Here is a 16,826-nt window from a genome sequence, read left to right on the forward strand (position 1 = left end):
TCCATTAAAAATGTTAGTGCTAGTGTGCATGTGATGTTGGTGAAAACATGTTTTTTTTAACAGTCTACGGTACAAAGAAATATATAACTATTCCAATATCGTTCATCTGTGTCGTTTACCGTGGGAACAAATGAAGCATAATAGCAGAACAAGCAATGAAGTAGCCAAAGCCAAGCACGATCTAGCGTGATCCTATTGGTGCGTTGTTGCACCTATTTGCATATTTCTGTTAGGGAACGCTTCCTATTTGAGGTGCGTGTGTGCACAAACTCAAGTAGACTTTGCACTCCTAAACAACGGAATTTAAATTTTTAAAAAGTATAATAAACTTAGTCCACTATGTTCGTAACAGATTCTACTTTTGGTATTTGTAATTTTTATTGATATCAGATGTTTCATCGATGAGAAAATTTGCATAACGTCTGCCCGTTTTCACCTAGTTCCATCCTCGCTCACTGCCCGTTAATGGACTTCCTCTCACTACCATATTTGGTGGTGAGAAAACTTTCTTAACGGAGGGCAGCACGATTTCTATTATTATTATTTTTTAAATAAGAGTCCCCCTAGAAAGATAATTTTACGTACTTTTTATTTTAATATTGTATTTGGAATTACTCAATAGTCTACATAACTTAAAATGGTCTATTGGGCAGGGAAACGGGTTTAATTAAGTGACAGCCCCTCCATTCACTGCAATGCAATACACTGCATATGAATTACATATTGGCTTGTAGAGAGAAAAAAACTGTTCCAGTTGCCGATGTGAACGTGTGGTTGAGAGTACTCAGTAAGGTCTGTTGAATCTATATGGTGTTATTTCATGGGGGACTGAGGTCTAAATACCCAGCAACACTATCCACACTTAACTATTTGAAAAAAACTACTAATAATTGTTACTTGGCCCCTCCATTAGGGCAAGGCAAGAGTGCATGGAAGTCTAGTATGGGATGGTTGTTTATTACACACTGGAAATAAACAGGGAAATATATTTTTTTAAACTAAGTCTCACTCCAGTCTCCTTTTCACCTCAGTTTTACAAACTGATTTTCAATACAAACAGTCAATTAATGTATTCTATTGGAATGAATATAACATGCAGGACTCCATTCATATGTCAAAGAAAGGCTGAGTAATCACCAACCATTCAGAACATCATTTGGTTCGTAGAGATCCGACACTCTTTGGAAAGAAAAAAAGGGTTCCCAAAGGTTTGTATGGCTGTCCCCATAGAAGAACCCTTTCTTTGGTTCCAGGTTCCCTCTAAACTGCTCTCATGCTGCGCAGTAGGCCCAAGCAGCTCCTTTGGGACTGCCAATCAGCTCCTTTGGGACTGCCAAGCAGCTCCTTTGGGACTGCCAAGCAGCTCCTTTGGGACTGCCAATCAGCTCCTTTGGGACTGCCAATCAGCTCCTTTGGGACTGCCAAGCAGCTCCTTTGGGTCTGCCAAGCAGCTCCTTTGGGACTGCCAAGCAGCTCCTTTGGGACTGCCAATCAGCTCCTTTGGGACTGCCAAGCAGCTCCTTTGGGACTGCCAAGCAGCTCCTTTGGGACTGCCAAGCAGCTCCTTTGGGACTGCCAAGCAGCTCCTTTGGGACTGCCAAGCAGCTCCTTTGGGACTGCCAAGCAGCTCCTTTGGGACTGCCAATCAGCTCCTTTGGGACTGCCAATCAGCTCCTTTGGGACTGCCAATCAGCTCCTTTGGGACTGCCAAGCAGCTCCTTTGGGACTGCCAATCAGCCATGCAGAAGAAACATGAGCCCACCGAGAGAAGCACAATATTGAATTTAACTTTCTATAGTTTTCCCCTGTTAACGCTATCAGTGTTTCCCCTTTACTGTGGCAAATCTGAACAAATCAAATCAATATTAGCCACTTTCAATGCAACATACCAAAACAAACTATGTACAGTTGAAGTGGGGAGTTTACATACACCTTAGCCAAATACATTTCAACTCAGTTTTGAACTATTCCGGACATTTCATCTGAGTAAAAAAATCCCTGTTTTAGGTCAGTTAGGATCACCACTTTATTTTAAGAATGTGAAATGTCAGAATAATAGTAGAGAGAGTGATTTATTTCAGCTTTTATTTCTTTCATCACATTCCCAGTGGGACAGACATTTACATACACTCAATTACTATTTGGTAGCATTTCCTTTAAATTGTTTAACTTGGGTCAAATGTTTCTTGTAGCCTTCCACAAGCTTCTCACAATAAATTGGGTGAATTTTGGCCCATTCCTCCTGACAGAGCTGGTGTATCTGGTGTATCTGAGTCAGGTTTGTAGGCCTCCTTGCTCACACATGCTTTTTCAGTTCTGCCCACAAATTTTCTATAGGATTGAGGTCAGGGCTTTGTGATGACCACTCCGATACCTTGACTTTGTTGTCCTTAAGCCATTTTGCCACAACTTTGTAAGTATGCTTGTCCATTTGGAAGACCCATTTGCGACCAAGCTTTAACTTCCTGACTGATGTCTTGAGATGTTGCTTCAATATATTCACATAGTTTTCCGTCCTCAGGGTGCCATCTATTTTGTGAAGTCCACCAGCAAAGCACCCCCACAACATGATGCTGCCACCCCCACAACATGATGCTGCCACCCCCGTGCTTCACTGTTGGGATGGTGTTCTTCGGCTTGCAAGCGTCCCCCTTTTTCCTCCAAACATAACAATGGTCATTATGGCCAAACAGTTCTATTTTTGTTTCATCAGCCCAGAGGACATTTCTCTAAAAAGTAAGATCTTAGTCCCCATGTGCAGTTGCAAACCGTAGTCTGGCTTCTTTATGGCGGTTTTGGAGCAGTGGCTTCTTCCTTGCTGAGCGGCCTTTCAGGTTATGTTGATATAGGACTTGTTTTACTGTTGATATAGATACCTTTGTACCTGTTTCCTCCAGCATCGTCACAAGGTACTTTCCTGTTGTTCTGGGATTGATTTGCACTTTTCGCACCAAAGTACGTTCATCTCTAGGAGACAGAATGCGTCTCCTTCCTGAGCGGTATGACAGCTGCGTGGTCCCATGGTGTTTATACTTGCGCACTATTGTTTGTACAGATGAATATGGTACCTTCAGGCATTTGGAAATTGCTCCCAAGGATGAAGCAGACTTGTGGAAGTCTACAAAAAAAATGTTCTGGGGGTCTTGGCTGACTTCTTTTGATTTTCCCATGATGTCAAGCAAAGAGGCACTGCACTGAGTTTGAAGTTAGGCGTTGAAATACATCCACAGGTACACCTCCAATTGACTCAAATGAATTCAATTAGCCAATCAGAAGCTTCTAAAAGCCATGATATAATGTTATGCAATTTTCCAAGCTGTTTAAAGGCACAGTCAACTTAGTGTATGTAAACTTCTGACTCACAGGAATTGTGATACAATGAATTATAAGTGATATAATCTGTCTGTAAACAATTGTTGGAAAAATTATTTATGTCATGCACAAAGTAGATGTCCTAACTGACTTGCCAAAACTATAGCTTGTTATCAAGAAATGTGTGGAGTGGTTGAAAAATGAGTTTTAATGACTCCAACCTAAGTGTATGTAAACTTCCCGACTTCAACTGTATGAGATTGTGTTGTAGGCAGAACACATTGGAGTAGAATTCTATTGCATTGACTCAACTATCCCTTACGAGGCATAGGTATCCCTCACTACCAATCAGAACTGCAGTAGGCCTATATGCAAATGAACCATTGCCATATATGGATCTGTGTCATTTACTTTGAACTGGACTGTGTTTTCGTGGTCGTGAGTAGACGAGCTTGTTTTGAGATCAAAGAGAGCTGCGTGTAGCCACGTGTGAACAGTTTGTTCATATCCTTTGCTAGTCAGCAAGTTATTAGCCCAGTTATATATATATATATACACTTTGTAGTCAGCAATAGGGGAGTGATTGCTTCCTTCAAGAGCACAAAACGTATACATTTCTATACATCTTTGAAAAGCCAGTCAGGTAAAGAGCTTTTTTTTTCTGTCTAAAAGGGGCAATGTTGTATTTTGAGATCGGCTTGAATCAACTAAATAGTCAACAGGCAGAGGGTAGCGTAATTTGTATTTTTCTCTGTAATAATAGTATGGGAATAATAATGCTTTTTATTTGGTTAATTGTTTTCTTGCATCAAACACCATTTTCATTTCCACCTCCTTGTCTGTTGCACAAGTGGATAAACGGGTTAATGTGAAGCCCTGCATGTTTTTTTTCCCCCCATAAGTCTCATGGAATGTTGGCCTATATTGGAAATCACACATTGGCTGCTTCTGTAGGCTGATTGATATAACAGCTATTTCCATGTTAAAATGTTATGGGATGCATTTTCTCCATCGTTTTTGATGGTAGGCGACTTTGGTAGGCGAACGTTACAATCAAATAGCCACAGTAGCCTACTTGGCCACTGTTAAAACTGTAACTTACAGCAGGTACAGCCCTCCGTGTTCACAGTAAACGCGCACTGGAAGTTTCACAGAATTTTCACAACTTCCAAGTTTACGCTCAGCAGACCTTACGTTTGCTCAGTGCTGAAAAAAAGAGCGAACATTGGTTCCAGGTCAAACTTTTGGGGGTTTCAGGTAGAACCCTTTGGGGTTCCATGTAAGGAAACGGGTTCAACCTGGAACAACAAATGTCATCTTATGGGGACAGCCGAAGAACCCCAAATTCCTTCTTGCATTTGCTTATAAACACAAATCGACACGGATTAAAAATAGTTTATTTTGATTTAGTTATTCACCTTGCAACGTGTTAAAATGTGGGCTTTTATTTTTTTTAACGTTTCTTCACTATCATTGGAAAGTGATGTCATTGTTAGTGCTGCTAGCGGAATAGTAGTGAGGCGTCAGAGTGATTCCTGAGTGCTGACGTACAACTACTACTCTCCGTCTTCAGCTGTTCCAAGTCTGGCGATAACTGAACTGTATGTGGTGTGTTTACCTACACGGGGAGACTTGTAAAACGCAACTGAAAGGCGATTGTTATTGGACCTGTGTGTGTGTGTGTGAGAGAGAATGACCGGTACAAACGGAAGGATTTCATGGCACTACGCGTGAAGATGGGAATTCCACCAGTGAGTATAATAGTATCTAAATAGCTAATGCGGTCAGTTAGTTTTTCCATGTCATCTTAGCTCTGATGGTATAGACCCAGGCACTACGGTCATTGCGCAGGGTTCTACTGGGTTCAGTGGTGTAGAATATTCATGGCGTTCTGGAACTCCTCCAGATTCTAAGACGGACATTCTGTTGATTGTCTACTTTTAATTTGCGTTCCGCTCATTGGTTGGTTTGTCTAAGCCATACAAACAACATTAGTCAGCAAGCGAACTGACGGGGAATAGCGGTAACTCATTTTGTCGCTGATGGTGGACATTAGTTTAGGGTGTCAGCTTTTAGCGGTCGTAACCGCACCGGGTTTATGACGATATGCCTGCAACAACACACCGGGTAGAAGTAGCTGCTAGTAGTAACCTCGGCGCGACCACCCGCAACACTGCTGCTTCTTATAGCTACAATTTATCCTTTGTCCAAAACCGCTACTTGTAAACGTTCTCACTCACCGTTGCCACTATTTTACAACATTGTAGCCTACACATGATTGACTAAAGTCTGTGCAGTCTGCCATTAAGCTTAGTGGCACCGCAGAAACGAATGCTGATAGTACAGTAACCCATTTATAGATGCTAACTGCTTTATCGCCCATTGACTAACGAGTTAACGTTCGTGTCTTCTGGTCAATGGGGATATTTGTTAAGATCCCCGAAGCTCGTTTTGAACATTTAAAACGCATGCCTGCTGTACAGTTTTGTAAACATAAAGAACAGTCTTTCATATCATCTAAAAAAAAAAAAAAAAGTTAAGTTACAACACACTAGGATTTAGTGTTTGTACATGGCTATACCTCCATGTTACGGAGCGTGTTTACAGAAGACCAAGCCAACAGCCGATCAATACGCTGTGGTCCTCCTGTGGAAGAACTACACTCCCTCCCTGGTCTAGCATTCTCCAAACACCTGTGTGTAGGCTACCTGGGGAGGAAGTGTAGTTCAACTGGAGGCACACGTCATATGGAGCTGTGCAGAACTCCTACAGTAAAGTGTATCTTTTTTTATTTGTAAGATAATTTTTTGGGGTGATAGGTTGATTATGCTCCTTTTCATAATGTTTCGAAAACCGGTTTGAAAGCAATGATTGACTTTTGTAAACGTTTAAACATAGGGTTGGAATTGTAGTTGCACATGGAGCCAACCATGGGTGAATGTAGCTGCTGAAAACCCTACTTACAGAGCAGAAGGGTTTAGAGAGCTAAGCAACCCATACTCCCTGGCCACATGTTAACCATAAACAAACAGCTAATGAGATGTCACTACTTTATTTAACCAGGCAAGTCAGTTAAGAACAAATTCTTATTTACAATGACGGCCTAGGAACAGTGGGTTAACTGCCCGTTCAGGGGGCAGAACAAAAGATGTGTACCTTGTCAGCTCTGGGATTTGACCCAGCAACCTTTCAGTTACTGTCCCAACATTCTAACCACTACTGCCTCCTCTAACCCCTAGGCTACCTGCCTCCTCTAACCCCTAGGCTACCTGCCTCCTCTAACCACTAGGCTACCTGCCTCCTCTAACCACTAGGCTACCTGCCTCCTCTAACCACTAGGCTACCTGCCTCCTCTAAACACTAGGCTACCTGCCTCCTCTAAACACTAGGCTACCTGCCTCCTCTAACCCCTAGGCTACCTGCCTCCTCTAACCCCTAGGCTACCTGCCTCCTCTAACCCCTAGGCTACCTGCCTCCTCTAACCCCTAGGCTACCTGCCTCCTCTAACCCCTAGGCTACCTGCCTCCTCTAACCCCTAGGCTACCTGCCTCCTCTAACCCCTAGGCTACCTGCCTCCTCTAACCCCTAGGCTACCTGCCTCCTCTAACCACTAGGCTACCTGCCTCCTCTAACCACTAGGCTACCTGCCTCCTCTAACCACTTTAATGATAGCTATGTTAATGTGTATTATAACCTGGGTGGTTCCTGCCCCTGAATGCTGATTGGCTGACAGCCGTCCTATATCAGACTCGGCTACTACGGGTACGACAAAACATTTTATTTTTACTGCTCTAATTAAGTTGGTAACCAGTTTATAATGGCAATAAGACACCTCTGGGGTTATCCATATGGCCAAAATCACGGCTACGGGCTGTATCCAGGCACTCCATGTTGCAGGTATAAAAACAGCCCTAAGCAGTGATATATTGGCCATATACCACACCCCTATGCCTTATTGGTTAATTATCTCATGTAAAGACTTAGGGTGCCTTTTATTGTTTAAAGGTACTGCAAGTGAATTAGCAGATGCTATTTCATGTAGCTACTGGAACACAGCTGTTGACAGGTTGATGTTAGCTACTGGAACACAGCTGTTGATGTGGAGCTACTGTAACACAGCTGTTGATGTGGAGCTACTGGAACACAGCTGTAGTTTACTGGAACACATCTGTTGTTGTGGAGCTACTGTAACACATCTGTTGATGTGGAGCTACTGGAACACAGCTGTTGATGTGGAGCTACTGGAACACAGCTGTTGATGTGGAGCTACTGGAACACAGCTGTTGATGTGGAGCTATGGAACACAGCTGTTGATGTGGAGCTTACTGGAACACAGCTGTTGATGTGGAGCTACTGGAACACAGCTGTTGATGTGGAGCTACTGGAACACAGCTGTAGTGGAGCTACTGGAACACAGCTGTTGATGTGGAGCTACTGGAACACAGCTGTTGATGTGGAGTTTGGAACACAGCTGTCTATGTGGAGCTACTGGAACACAGCTGTTGATGGTAGCTACTGGAACACAGCTGTTGATGTGGAGCTACTGGAACACAGCTGTTGATGTTTACTGGAACACAGCTGTTGATGTGGAGCTACTGGAACACAGCTGTTGATGTGGAGCTACTGGAACACAGCTGTTGATGTGGAGCTACTGGAACACAGCTGTAGATGTGGAGCTATGGAACACAGCTGTTGATGTGGAGCTACTGGAACACAGCTGTTGATGTGGAGCTACTGGAACACAGCTGTTGATGTGGAGCTACTGGAACACAGCTGTTGATGTGGAGCTACTGGAACACAGCTGTTGATGTGGAGCTACTGGAACACAGCTGTTGATGTGGAGCTACTGGAACACAGCTGTTGATGTGGAGCTACTGGAACACAGCTGTATGTGGAGCTACTGGAACACAGCTGTTGATGTGGAGCTACTGGAACACAGCTGTTGATGTGGAGCTACTGGAACACAGCTGTTGATGTGGAGCTACTGGAACACAGCTGTCCTATATACAGGTAGTATGTACAGGTTGTCTATGTACAGGTTGTCTATGTACAGGTTATCTATGTACAGGTAGTTTATACAGGTTATCCTATATACAGGTTATCTATGTACAGGTTATACTACAGTGCCTTTGTTAAGTATTCAGACCCCTTGACACAGTGTTACGTTACAGCCTTATTCTAAAATGTGTTCAATAGTTTTTTCCTCCTCCTCAATCTACACACAATACACCACAATGATAAAGCAAAAAGGGGTTTAGAAATGTTAGCACATGTATTACAAATAAACTGATGATACATTTACGTAAGTGTTCAGACCCTTTCCTCAGTACTTTGTTGAAGCATATTTGGCAGTGATTACAGCCTCCAGTCTTCTTGGGTATGATGCTACCAGCTTGGTACACCTGTATTTGGGGAGTTTCTCCCATTGTTCTCTGCAGATCCTCTCAAGCTCTGTTCGGTTGGGTGTGGAGCGTTGCAGTACAGCTGTTTTCAGGTCTCTCCAGAGATGTTCAATTGGGTTTAAGTCAGTGTTCTGGCTGGGCCACTCAATGACATTCAGAGACTTGTCCCGAAGCTACTCCTGTGCTGTCTTGACTGTGTGCTTAGGTTCTTTCAGCCTGTTGAATGTGAACCTTCGCCCCAGTCTGAGGTTAACCTGCTTCAGAACGCTCTTCATCAAGGATCTCTCTGTACTTCCGTCTGGCCACTCTACCATAAAGGCCTAATTTGTGGAGTGCTGCAGAGATGGTTGTCCTTCTAGAAGGTTCTCCCATCTTCAGAGGTACTCTGGAGCTCTGTCAGAGTGAACATCGGGTTCTTGGTCATCTCCCAGACCAAGGCCTTTCTCACCTAATTGCTGAATTTGGCCGGGCAGCCAGGTCTAGGAAGAGACTTGGTGGTTCCAAACTTCTTCCATTTAAGAATGATGGAGGCCACTGTGTTCTTGGGGACCTTTTAATGCTGTAGAATATTTTTGGTACCATTCCCCAGATCTGGTGCCTCGACACAATCCTGTTTCGGAGCTCTACGGACAATTCCTTTGCCCTCATGGCTTGATTTTTGCTCTGACATGCACTGTCAACCTTGGGACCTTTTTTTTATATAGACAGGTGTGTGTGTCTTTTCCAAATCATGTCCAATCAATTGAATTCACCACAGGTGGACTCCATGTTATAGAAACATCTCAAGGATGATCAATGGGAACAGGATGCACCTGAGCTCAATGTTGAGTCTCATAGCAAAGGGTCTGAATACTTATGTATTTATTTCGTGTCTCATAGCAAAGGGTCTGAATACTTATGTATTTATTTCGTGTCTCATAGCAAAGGGTCTGAATACTTATGTATTTTTTTGTCTCATAGCAAAGGGTCTGAATACTTATGTATTTATTTGAGTCTCATAGCAAAGGGTCTGAATACTTATGTATTTATTTCGTGTCTCATAGCAAAGGGTCTGAATACTTATGTATTTATTTCGTGTCTCATAGCAAAGGGTCTGAATACTTATGTATTTATTTTGTGTCTCATAGCAAAGGGTCTGAATACTTATGTATTTATTTTGTGTCTCATAGTAATGTATATGTATGTAAATAAGATATCAAAGGGTAAGTTCAGGAGTAAACATGTGCTTAACAAGTCACATAATAAGTTGCGTGGACTCACTCTGTGTGCAATGACATACTATTTGTTTGACTGCCTGATGTCTGTACCCCACACATACTGTCTGTACCCCACACATACTGTCTGTACCCCACACATACTGTCTGTACCCCACACATACTGTCTGTACCCCACACATACTGTCTGTACCCCACACATACTGTCTGTACCCCACACATACTGTCTGTACCCCACACATACTGTCTGTACCCCACACATACTGTCTGTACCCCACACATACTGTCTGTACCCCACACATACAAGTATCTGTACGGTCCCTCAGTCGAGCAGTGAATTTCAAACACACATTAAACCACAAAGACCAGGGAGGTTTTCCTTGAAAAACTATGGCAGGACTTTAATGGTTGTCTAACAATGATCAACAACCAATTTGACCGAGCTTGAAGAATTTAGAAAATAATAATGGGCAAATGTTGCACAATTTAGGTGTGGAAAGCTCTTAGAGATTTACCCAGAAAGACTCTCTGCTGTAATCGCTGGGCGAAAGGTGCTTCTTTTAAGTATTCGAGGTGTGAATAGTTATGTAAATGAGATTTCTATATTTAATTTCCAACACATTTGCTAAACATTTCTCCAAATGTCTTATCACTTTGTCATTACGGGGTATTGTGTGTAGATTGGTGAGATAAAAAAAAGATATTTAATCCTTTTTGAATTCTTTCTGTAACACAATAAAATGTGTAATGAGTCTCGGGGTATGAATACTTTCTGAAGGCTCTATCCATCTACCCAGAGATTCTAGACCTTTCAGATATACAAACATCAAATGTTTAGGGCCGAGGGGTAGAGAGTTTGGAACACGGAGACTGAAGTCGTGTTAATTCTCGAACCAAGCCAGAGCCAGCATGCCCCAGTATGACAGTGCGTTCTCGCTATCTTGCTTTGTTTTTTTTAAGGAGCCCTCACGGTACTCTTTAAATGGAAGAATGATGACATTTAACTGACTCATATCGATGCCACAGGCTGTTTTCAAACGATAGGAGGTTGGGTAATGGGTTGGGTAATGTATTGGGTTGGGTAATGTATTGGGTTGGGTAATGTATTGGGTTGGGTAATGTATTGGGTTGGGTAATGTATTGGGTTGGGTAATGTATTGGGTTGGGTAATGTATTGGGTCGGGTAATGTATTGGGTCGGGTAATGTAAGGGGTCGGGTAATGTATTGGGTCGGGTATGGTGAGAGTAGCATAAAGATATGTGGTTTGGGTTAGATGGGTCTTACTACATACTCACCAAGGTTAGGGTTAGGTTAGATGGGTTGTAGTGTCATACTACATACTCACCAAGGTTAGGGTTAGGCTAGATGGGTTGTAGTGTCATACTACATACTCACCAAGGTTAGGGTTAGGTTAGATGGGTTGTAGTGTCATACTACATACTCACCAAGGTTAGGGTTAGGTTAGATGGGTTGTAGTGTCATACTACATACTCACCAAGGTTAGGGTTAGGTTAGATGGGTTGTAGTGTCATACTACATACTCACCAAGGTTAGGGTTAGGCTAGATGGGTTGTAGTGTCATACTACATACTCACCAAGGTTAGGGTTAGGTTAGATGGGTTGTAGTGTCATACTACATACTCACCAAGGTTAGGGTTAGGTTAGATGGGTTGTAGTGTCATACTACATCCTCACCAAGTTACCAACTATGTGAACAGCCTCCTGCAAATCTCTTTATAAACACATCCTGCTGTGTGAGGACAGGAGCCAGCCTGATTCAGATGTAATTACCCAGAGTCTGAATAATACATAATGCAGCTGTTGTAGACCTGTGAACTCTCATTCAAGGACAACGCCGCCACTTTACCATTCGGGTTGTGTTAAGGTTAAAGGTTAAAACTACACAGTTCTGGTGCCGTTTTTGTCAGAGGATCCCTGCGATGACTAATGCAATAAATGACGGGCAGTGATTTTTTTTTCAGAGAACTACAGACGGGTTATATAGGTTCCTGATCATGTTGAAACGTCTTTGCTGTGTGTTGCTCTGCGTTGCTATGCTATTGCATATCTTTTAAATGGGATATGGTATTAGGTGCCGGGTTTTCCACGCTCAAAAGTTTCCCCCGTGTGTATGAAGAACGGCCCACCACTCAAAGGACATCCAGTCAACTTGACACAACCGTGGGCCAGCATCCCTGTGGAATGCTTTCGATGCCTTTTTGTAGAGTCCACGAGGAATTATGGCTCAATGTTAGGATGGCGTTCCTAATGTCTGGTATACTCTGTGTATATGCAGTAGCAATTGAGCCCGGGGACAGGGAGTTGGATGAGGTCAGTTGACTGTTTACACTTGGCCCAAATGGAACCCGCTTTTACTATAAATAGTGCACTACTTTAAGGGTGCCATTTGGGACGATGCCTTGATCTGGTCAAGGATTCCTGTTCATCTAAAAACAAGCATGTTGCCTCTTAATCAGATTGAGTCTCAGTAGTGTAAGGTTGGAGCCGTGCTGTGTTGAGGCTGGGTCTGTGTGTGTGTGTGTGTGTGTGTGTGTGTGTGTGTGTGTGTCTGTGTGTGTGTGTGTGTGTCTGTGTGTCTGTGTGTCTGTGTGTGTGTGTGTCTGTGTGTGTCTGTGTGTCTGGTGTCTGTGTGTCTGTGTGTCTGTGTCTGTGTCTGTGTCTGTGTCTGTGTCTGTGTCTGTGTCTGTGTCTGTGTCTGTGTCTGTGTCTGTGTCTGTGTCTATTTAAGGCTAGTGCAGAGATCAGCAGTGTAAGGTTGGAGCTGTGTTGAGGCTGGGTCTGTGATAATGAGAGATTGGGTTTCCTCCCCATTTGTTCCTTAAAGGTGACATGAATTATCACACACACCAGACACACAGACACACAGACACACACAGACACACACAGACACACACACAGACACACACACACACACACACACACACACACACGCGCAGACACACACACACACACACACGCGCAGACACACACACACGCGCAGACACACAGACACGCGCAGACACACACACACGCGCAGACACACGCGCAGACACACACACACACACACACACACACGAGACACACACACACACACGCGCAGACACACACACACACACGCAGACACACACGCACACACACACGCGCAGACACACACGCACACACACACGCGCAGATGCGCAGACGCGCAGACACGCAGACACGCAGACACAGTAGTCAGGTGGAAGAGGTTACTTTACATTATCATACGAGGCTGAAAAATGGCGTCAACAGAGAGGGCTGCCGTGCTTCGAGCTCTTAGAAACATCTAGAAACAAGTATGTTGCCTCTTAATATGAAATGGCGCCGGAGGAGATGGCTGCCGTTTTTACGGGCTCCTAACCAATTTTTGTTGTTTTTCCGCATTATATGTAAATAATTTTGTACATAATGTTTCTGCCACCATCTTATGACCGGAAATAGCTTCTGGATATCAGGACGGCGACGACTCACCACGAACCGGATGAAGATCTTTGTTTTAACGAGTCGGACGCGAAAGTTTTTTTCTGCAGACATCCCCCGACCAATTCCACGTCATTCGCATGAAGAAAATCACCGTCCACATCACCAACAAACTAACATGGTCAAAACACACCAAGACAGTTGTGAAGAGGACACGACAAAACCTATTCCCCCTCAGGAGACTGAAATGATTTGGCATGTGTCCTTAGACCCTCAAAAGGTTCTACAGCTGCACCATCGAGAGCATTCTGACTCGTTCCATCACTGCCTGGTATGGCAACTGCTCGGCCTCTAACCTCAAGACTCCAGCCACCCGAGTCAGACTGTTCTCTCTGCTACCGCAAGGCAAGCGGTACCGGAGCGCCAAGTCTAGGTCCAAGAGGCTTCTAAACAGCTTCTACCCCCAAGCCATAAGACTCCTAAACATCTAGTCAAATGGCTACATAACTATCTGTACCAGTACCCCCTGTATATAGCCTCCACATTGACTCTGTACCAGTACCCCCTGTATATAGCCTCCACATTGACTCTGTACCGTAACACCCTGTATATAGCCTCCACATTGACTCTGTACCGGTACCCCTGTATATAACCTCCACATTGACTCTGTACTGGTACCCCTGTATATAGCCTCCACATTGACTCTGTACCGGTACCACCTGTATATAGCCTCCACATTGACTCTGTACTGGTACCCCTGTATATAGCCTCCACATTGACTCTGTACCGGTACCACCTGTATATAGCCTCCACATTGACTCTGTACTGGTACCCCTGTATATACCCTCCACATTGACTCTGTACCGGTACCACCTGTATATAGCCTCCACATTGACTCTGTACTGGTACCCCTGTATATAGCCTCCACATTGACTCTGTACCGGTACCCCCTGTATATAGCCTCCACATTAACTCTGTACCGTAACACCCTGTATATAGCCTCCACATTAACTCTGTACCGGTACCCCTGTATATAGCCTCCACATTGACTCTGTACTGGTACCCCTGTATATAGCCTCCACATTGACTCTGTACCGGTACCCCCTGTATATAGCCTCCACATTAACTCTGTACCGTAACACCCTGTATATAGCCTCCACATTAACTCTGTACCGGTACCCCTGTATATAGCCTCCACATTGACTCTGTACCGGTATCCCTGTATATAGCCTCCACATTGACTCTGTACCAGTACCCCCTGTATATAGCCTCCACATTGACTCTGTACCGTAACACCCTGTATATAGCCTCCACATTGACTCTGTACCGGTACCCCCTGTATAAAGCCTCCGCATTGACTCTGTACCAGTACCCCCTGTATATAGCCTCCGCATTGACTCTGTACCAGTACCCCCTGTATATAGATATTAGTTACTGTCAAGGCAGCAGCTACTCTTCCTGGGGTTTATTATGGATCCCCATTAGTTCCTGCCAAGGCAGCAGCTACTCTTCCTGGGGTTTATTATGGATCCCCATTAGTTCCTGCCAAGGCAGCAGCTACTCTTCCTGGGGTTTATTATGGATCCCCATTAGTTCCTGCCAAGGCAGCAGCTACTCTTCCTGGGGTTTATTATGGATCCCCATTTAGTTCCTACCAAGGCAGCAGCTACTCTTCCTGGGGTTTATTATGGATCCCCATTAGTTCCTGCCAAGGCAGCAGCTACTCTTCCTGGGGTTTATTATGGATCCCCATTAGTTCCTGCCAAGGCAGCAGCTACTCTTCCTGGGGTTTATTATGGATCCCCATTTAGTTCCTACCAAGGCAGCAGCTACTCTTCCTGGGGTTTATTATGGATCCCCATTAGTTCCTGCCAAGGCAGCAGCTACTCTTCCTGGGGTTTATTATGGATCCCCATTAGTTCCTGCCAAGGCAGCAGCTACTCTTCCTGGGGTTTATTATGGATCCCCATTAGTTCCTGCCAAGGCAGCAGCTACTCTTCCTGGGGTTTATTATGGATCCCCATTTAGTTCCTACCAAGGCAGCAGCTACTCTTCCTGGGGTTTATTATGGATCCCCATTAGTTCCTGCCAAGGCAGCAGCTACTCTTCCTGGGGTTTATTATGGATCCCCATTAGTTCCTGCCAAGGCAGCAGCTACTCTTCCTGGGGTTTATTATGGATCCCCATTAGTTCCTGCCAAGGCAGCAGCTACTCTTCCTGGGGTTTATTATGGATCCCCATTAGTTCCTGCCAAGGCAGCAGCTACTCTTCCTGGGGTTTATTATGGATCCCCATTTAGTTCCTGCCAAGGCAGCAGCTACTCTTCCTGGGGTTTATTATGGATCCCCATTAGTTCCTGCCAAGGCAGCAGCTACTCTTCCTGGGGTTTATTATGGATCCCCATTAGTTCCTGCCAAGGCAGCAGCTACTCTTCCTGGGGTTTATTATGGATCCCCATTAGTTCCTGCCAAGGCAGCAGCTACTCTTCCTGGGGTTTATTATGGATCCCCATTAGTTCCTGCCAAGGCAGCAGCTACTCTTCCTGGGGTTTATTATGGATCCCCATTAGTTCCTGCCAAGGCAGCAGCTACTCTTCCTGGGGTTTATTATGGATCCCCATTTAGTTCCTGCCAAGGCAGCAGCTACTCTTCCTGGGGTTTATTATGGATCCCCATTAGTTCCTGCCAAGGCAGCAGCTACTCTTCCTGGGGTTTATTATGGATCCCCATTAGTTCCTGCCAAGGCAGCAGCTACTCTTCCTGGGGTTTATTATGGATCCCCATTAGTTCCTGCCAAGGCAGCAGCTATTCTTCCTGGGGTTTATTATGGATCCCCACTAGTTCCTGCCAAGGCAGCAGCTACTCTTCCTGGTGTTTATTATGGATCCCCATTAGTTCCTGTCAAGGCAGCAGCTACTCTTCCTGGGGTTTATTATGGATCCCCATTTAGTTCCTACCAAGGCAGCAGCTACTCTTCCTGGGGTTTATTATGGATCCCCATTAGTTCCTGCCAAGGCAGCAGCTACTCTTCCTGGGGTTTATTATTGATCCCCAATAGTTCCTGTCAAGGCAGCAGCTACTCTTCCTGGGGTTTATTATGGATCCCCATTAGTTCCTGGCAAGGCAGCAGCTACTCTTCCTGGGTTTATTATGGATCCCCATTAGTTCCTGCCAAGGCAGCAGCTACTCTTCCTGGGGTTTATTATGGATCCCCATTAGTTCCTGCCAAGGCAGCAGCTACTCTTCCTGGGGTTTATTATGGATCCCCATTAGTTCCTGCCAAGGCAGCAGCTACTCTTCCTGGGGTTTATTATGGATCCCCATTAGTTCCTGCCAAGGCAGCAGCTACTCTTCCTGGGGTTTATTATGGATCCCCATTAGTTCCTGCCAAGGCAGCAGCTACTCTTCCTGGGGTTTATTATGGATCCCCATTAGTTCCTGCCAAGGCAGCAGCTACTCT

General features: G+C 44.5%; 1 protein-coding gene across 5 annotated transcripts in view; it reads left to right on the plus strand.

The window, feature by feature from the left end:
* Window positions 1-3,744: 3,744 nt before the first annotated feature.
* The window catches only part of LOC118376095 (zinc finger FYVE domain-containing protein 9-like), a 57,468-nt gene continuing 44,386 nt past the window's right edge, over window positions 3,745-16,826 (plus strand). For 3 of the 5 annotated variants that reach the window (XM_052462895.1, XM_052462892.1, XM_052462896.1), the window contains exon 1: window positions 3,745-3,955. The gene's annotated coding sequence lies outside the window, so the exon portion shown is untranslated. Of the gene's footprint in view, window positions 3,956-4,848; window positions 5,064-16,826 lie in introns of those variants that run through there. The other 2 variants (XM_052462894.1, XM_052462893.1) reach the window with 1 other exon arrangement.

The sequence above is a fragment of the Oncorhynchus keta genome, chromosome 15, assembly GCF_023373465.1.
Source record: "Oncorhynchus keta strain PuntledgeMale-10-30-2019 chromosome 15, Oket_V2, whole genome shotgun sequence".
Lineage (NCBI taxonomy): Eukaryota > Metazoa > Chordata > Actinopteri > Salmoniformes > Salmonidae > Oncorhynchus > Oncorhynchus keta.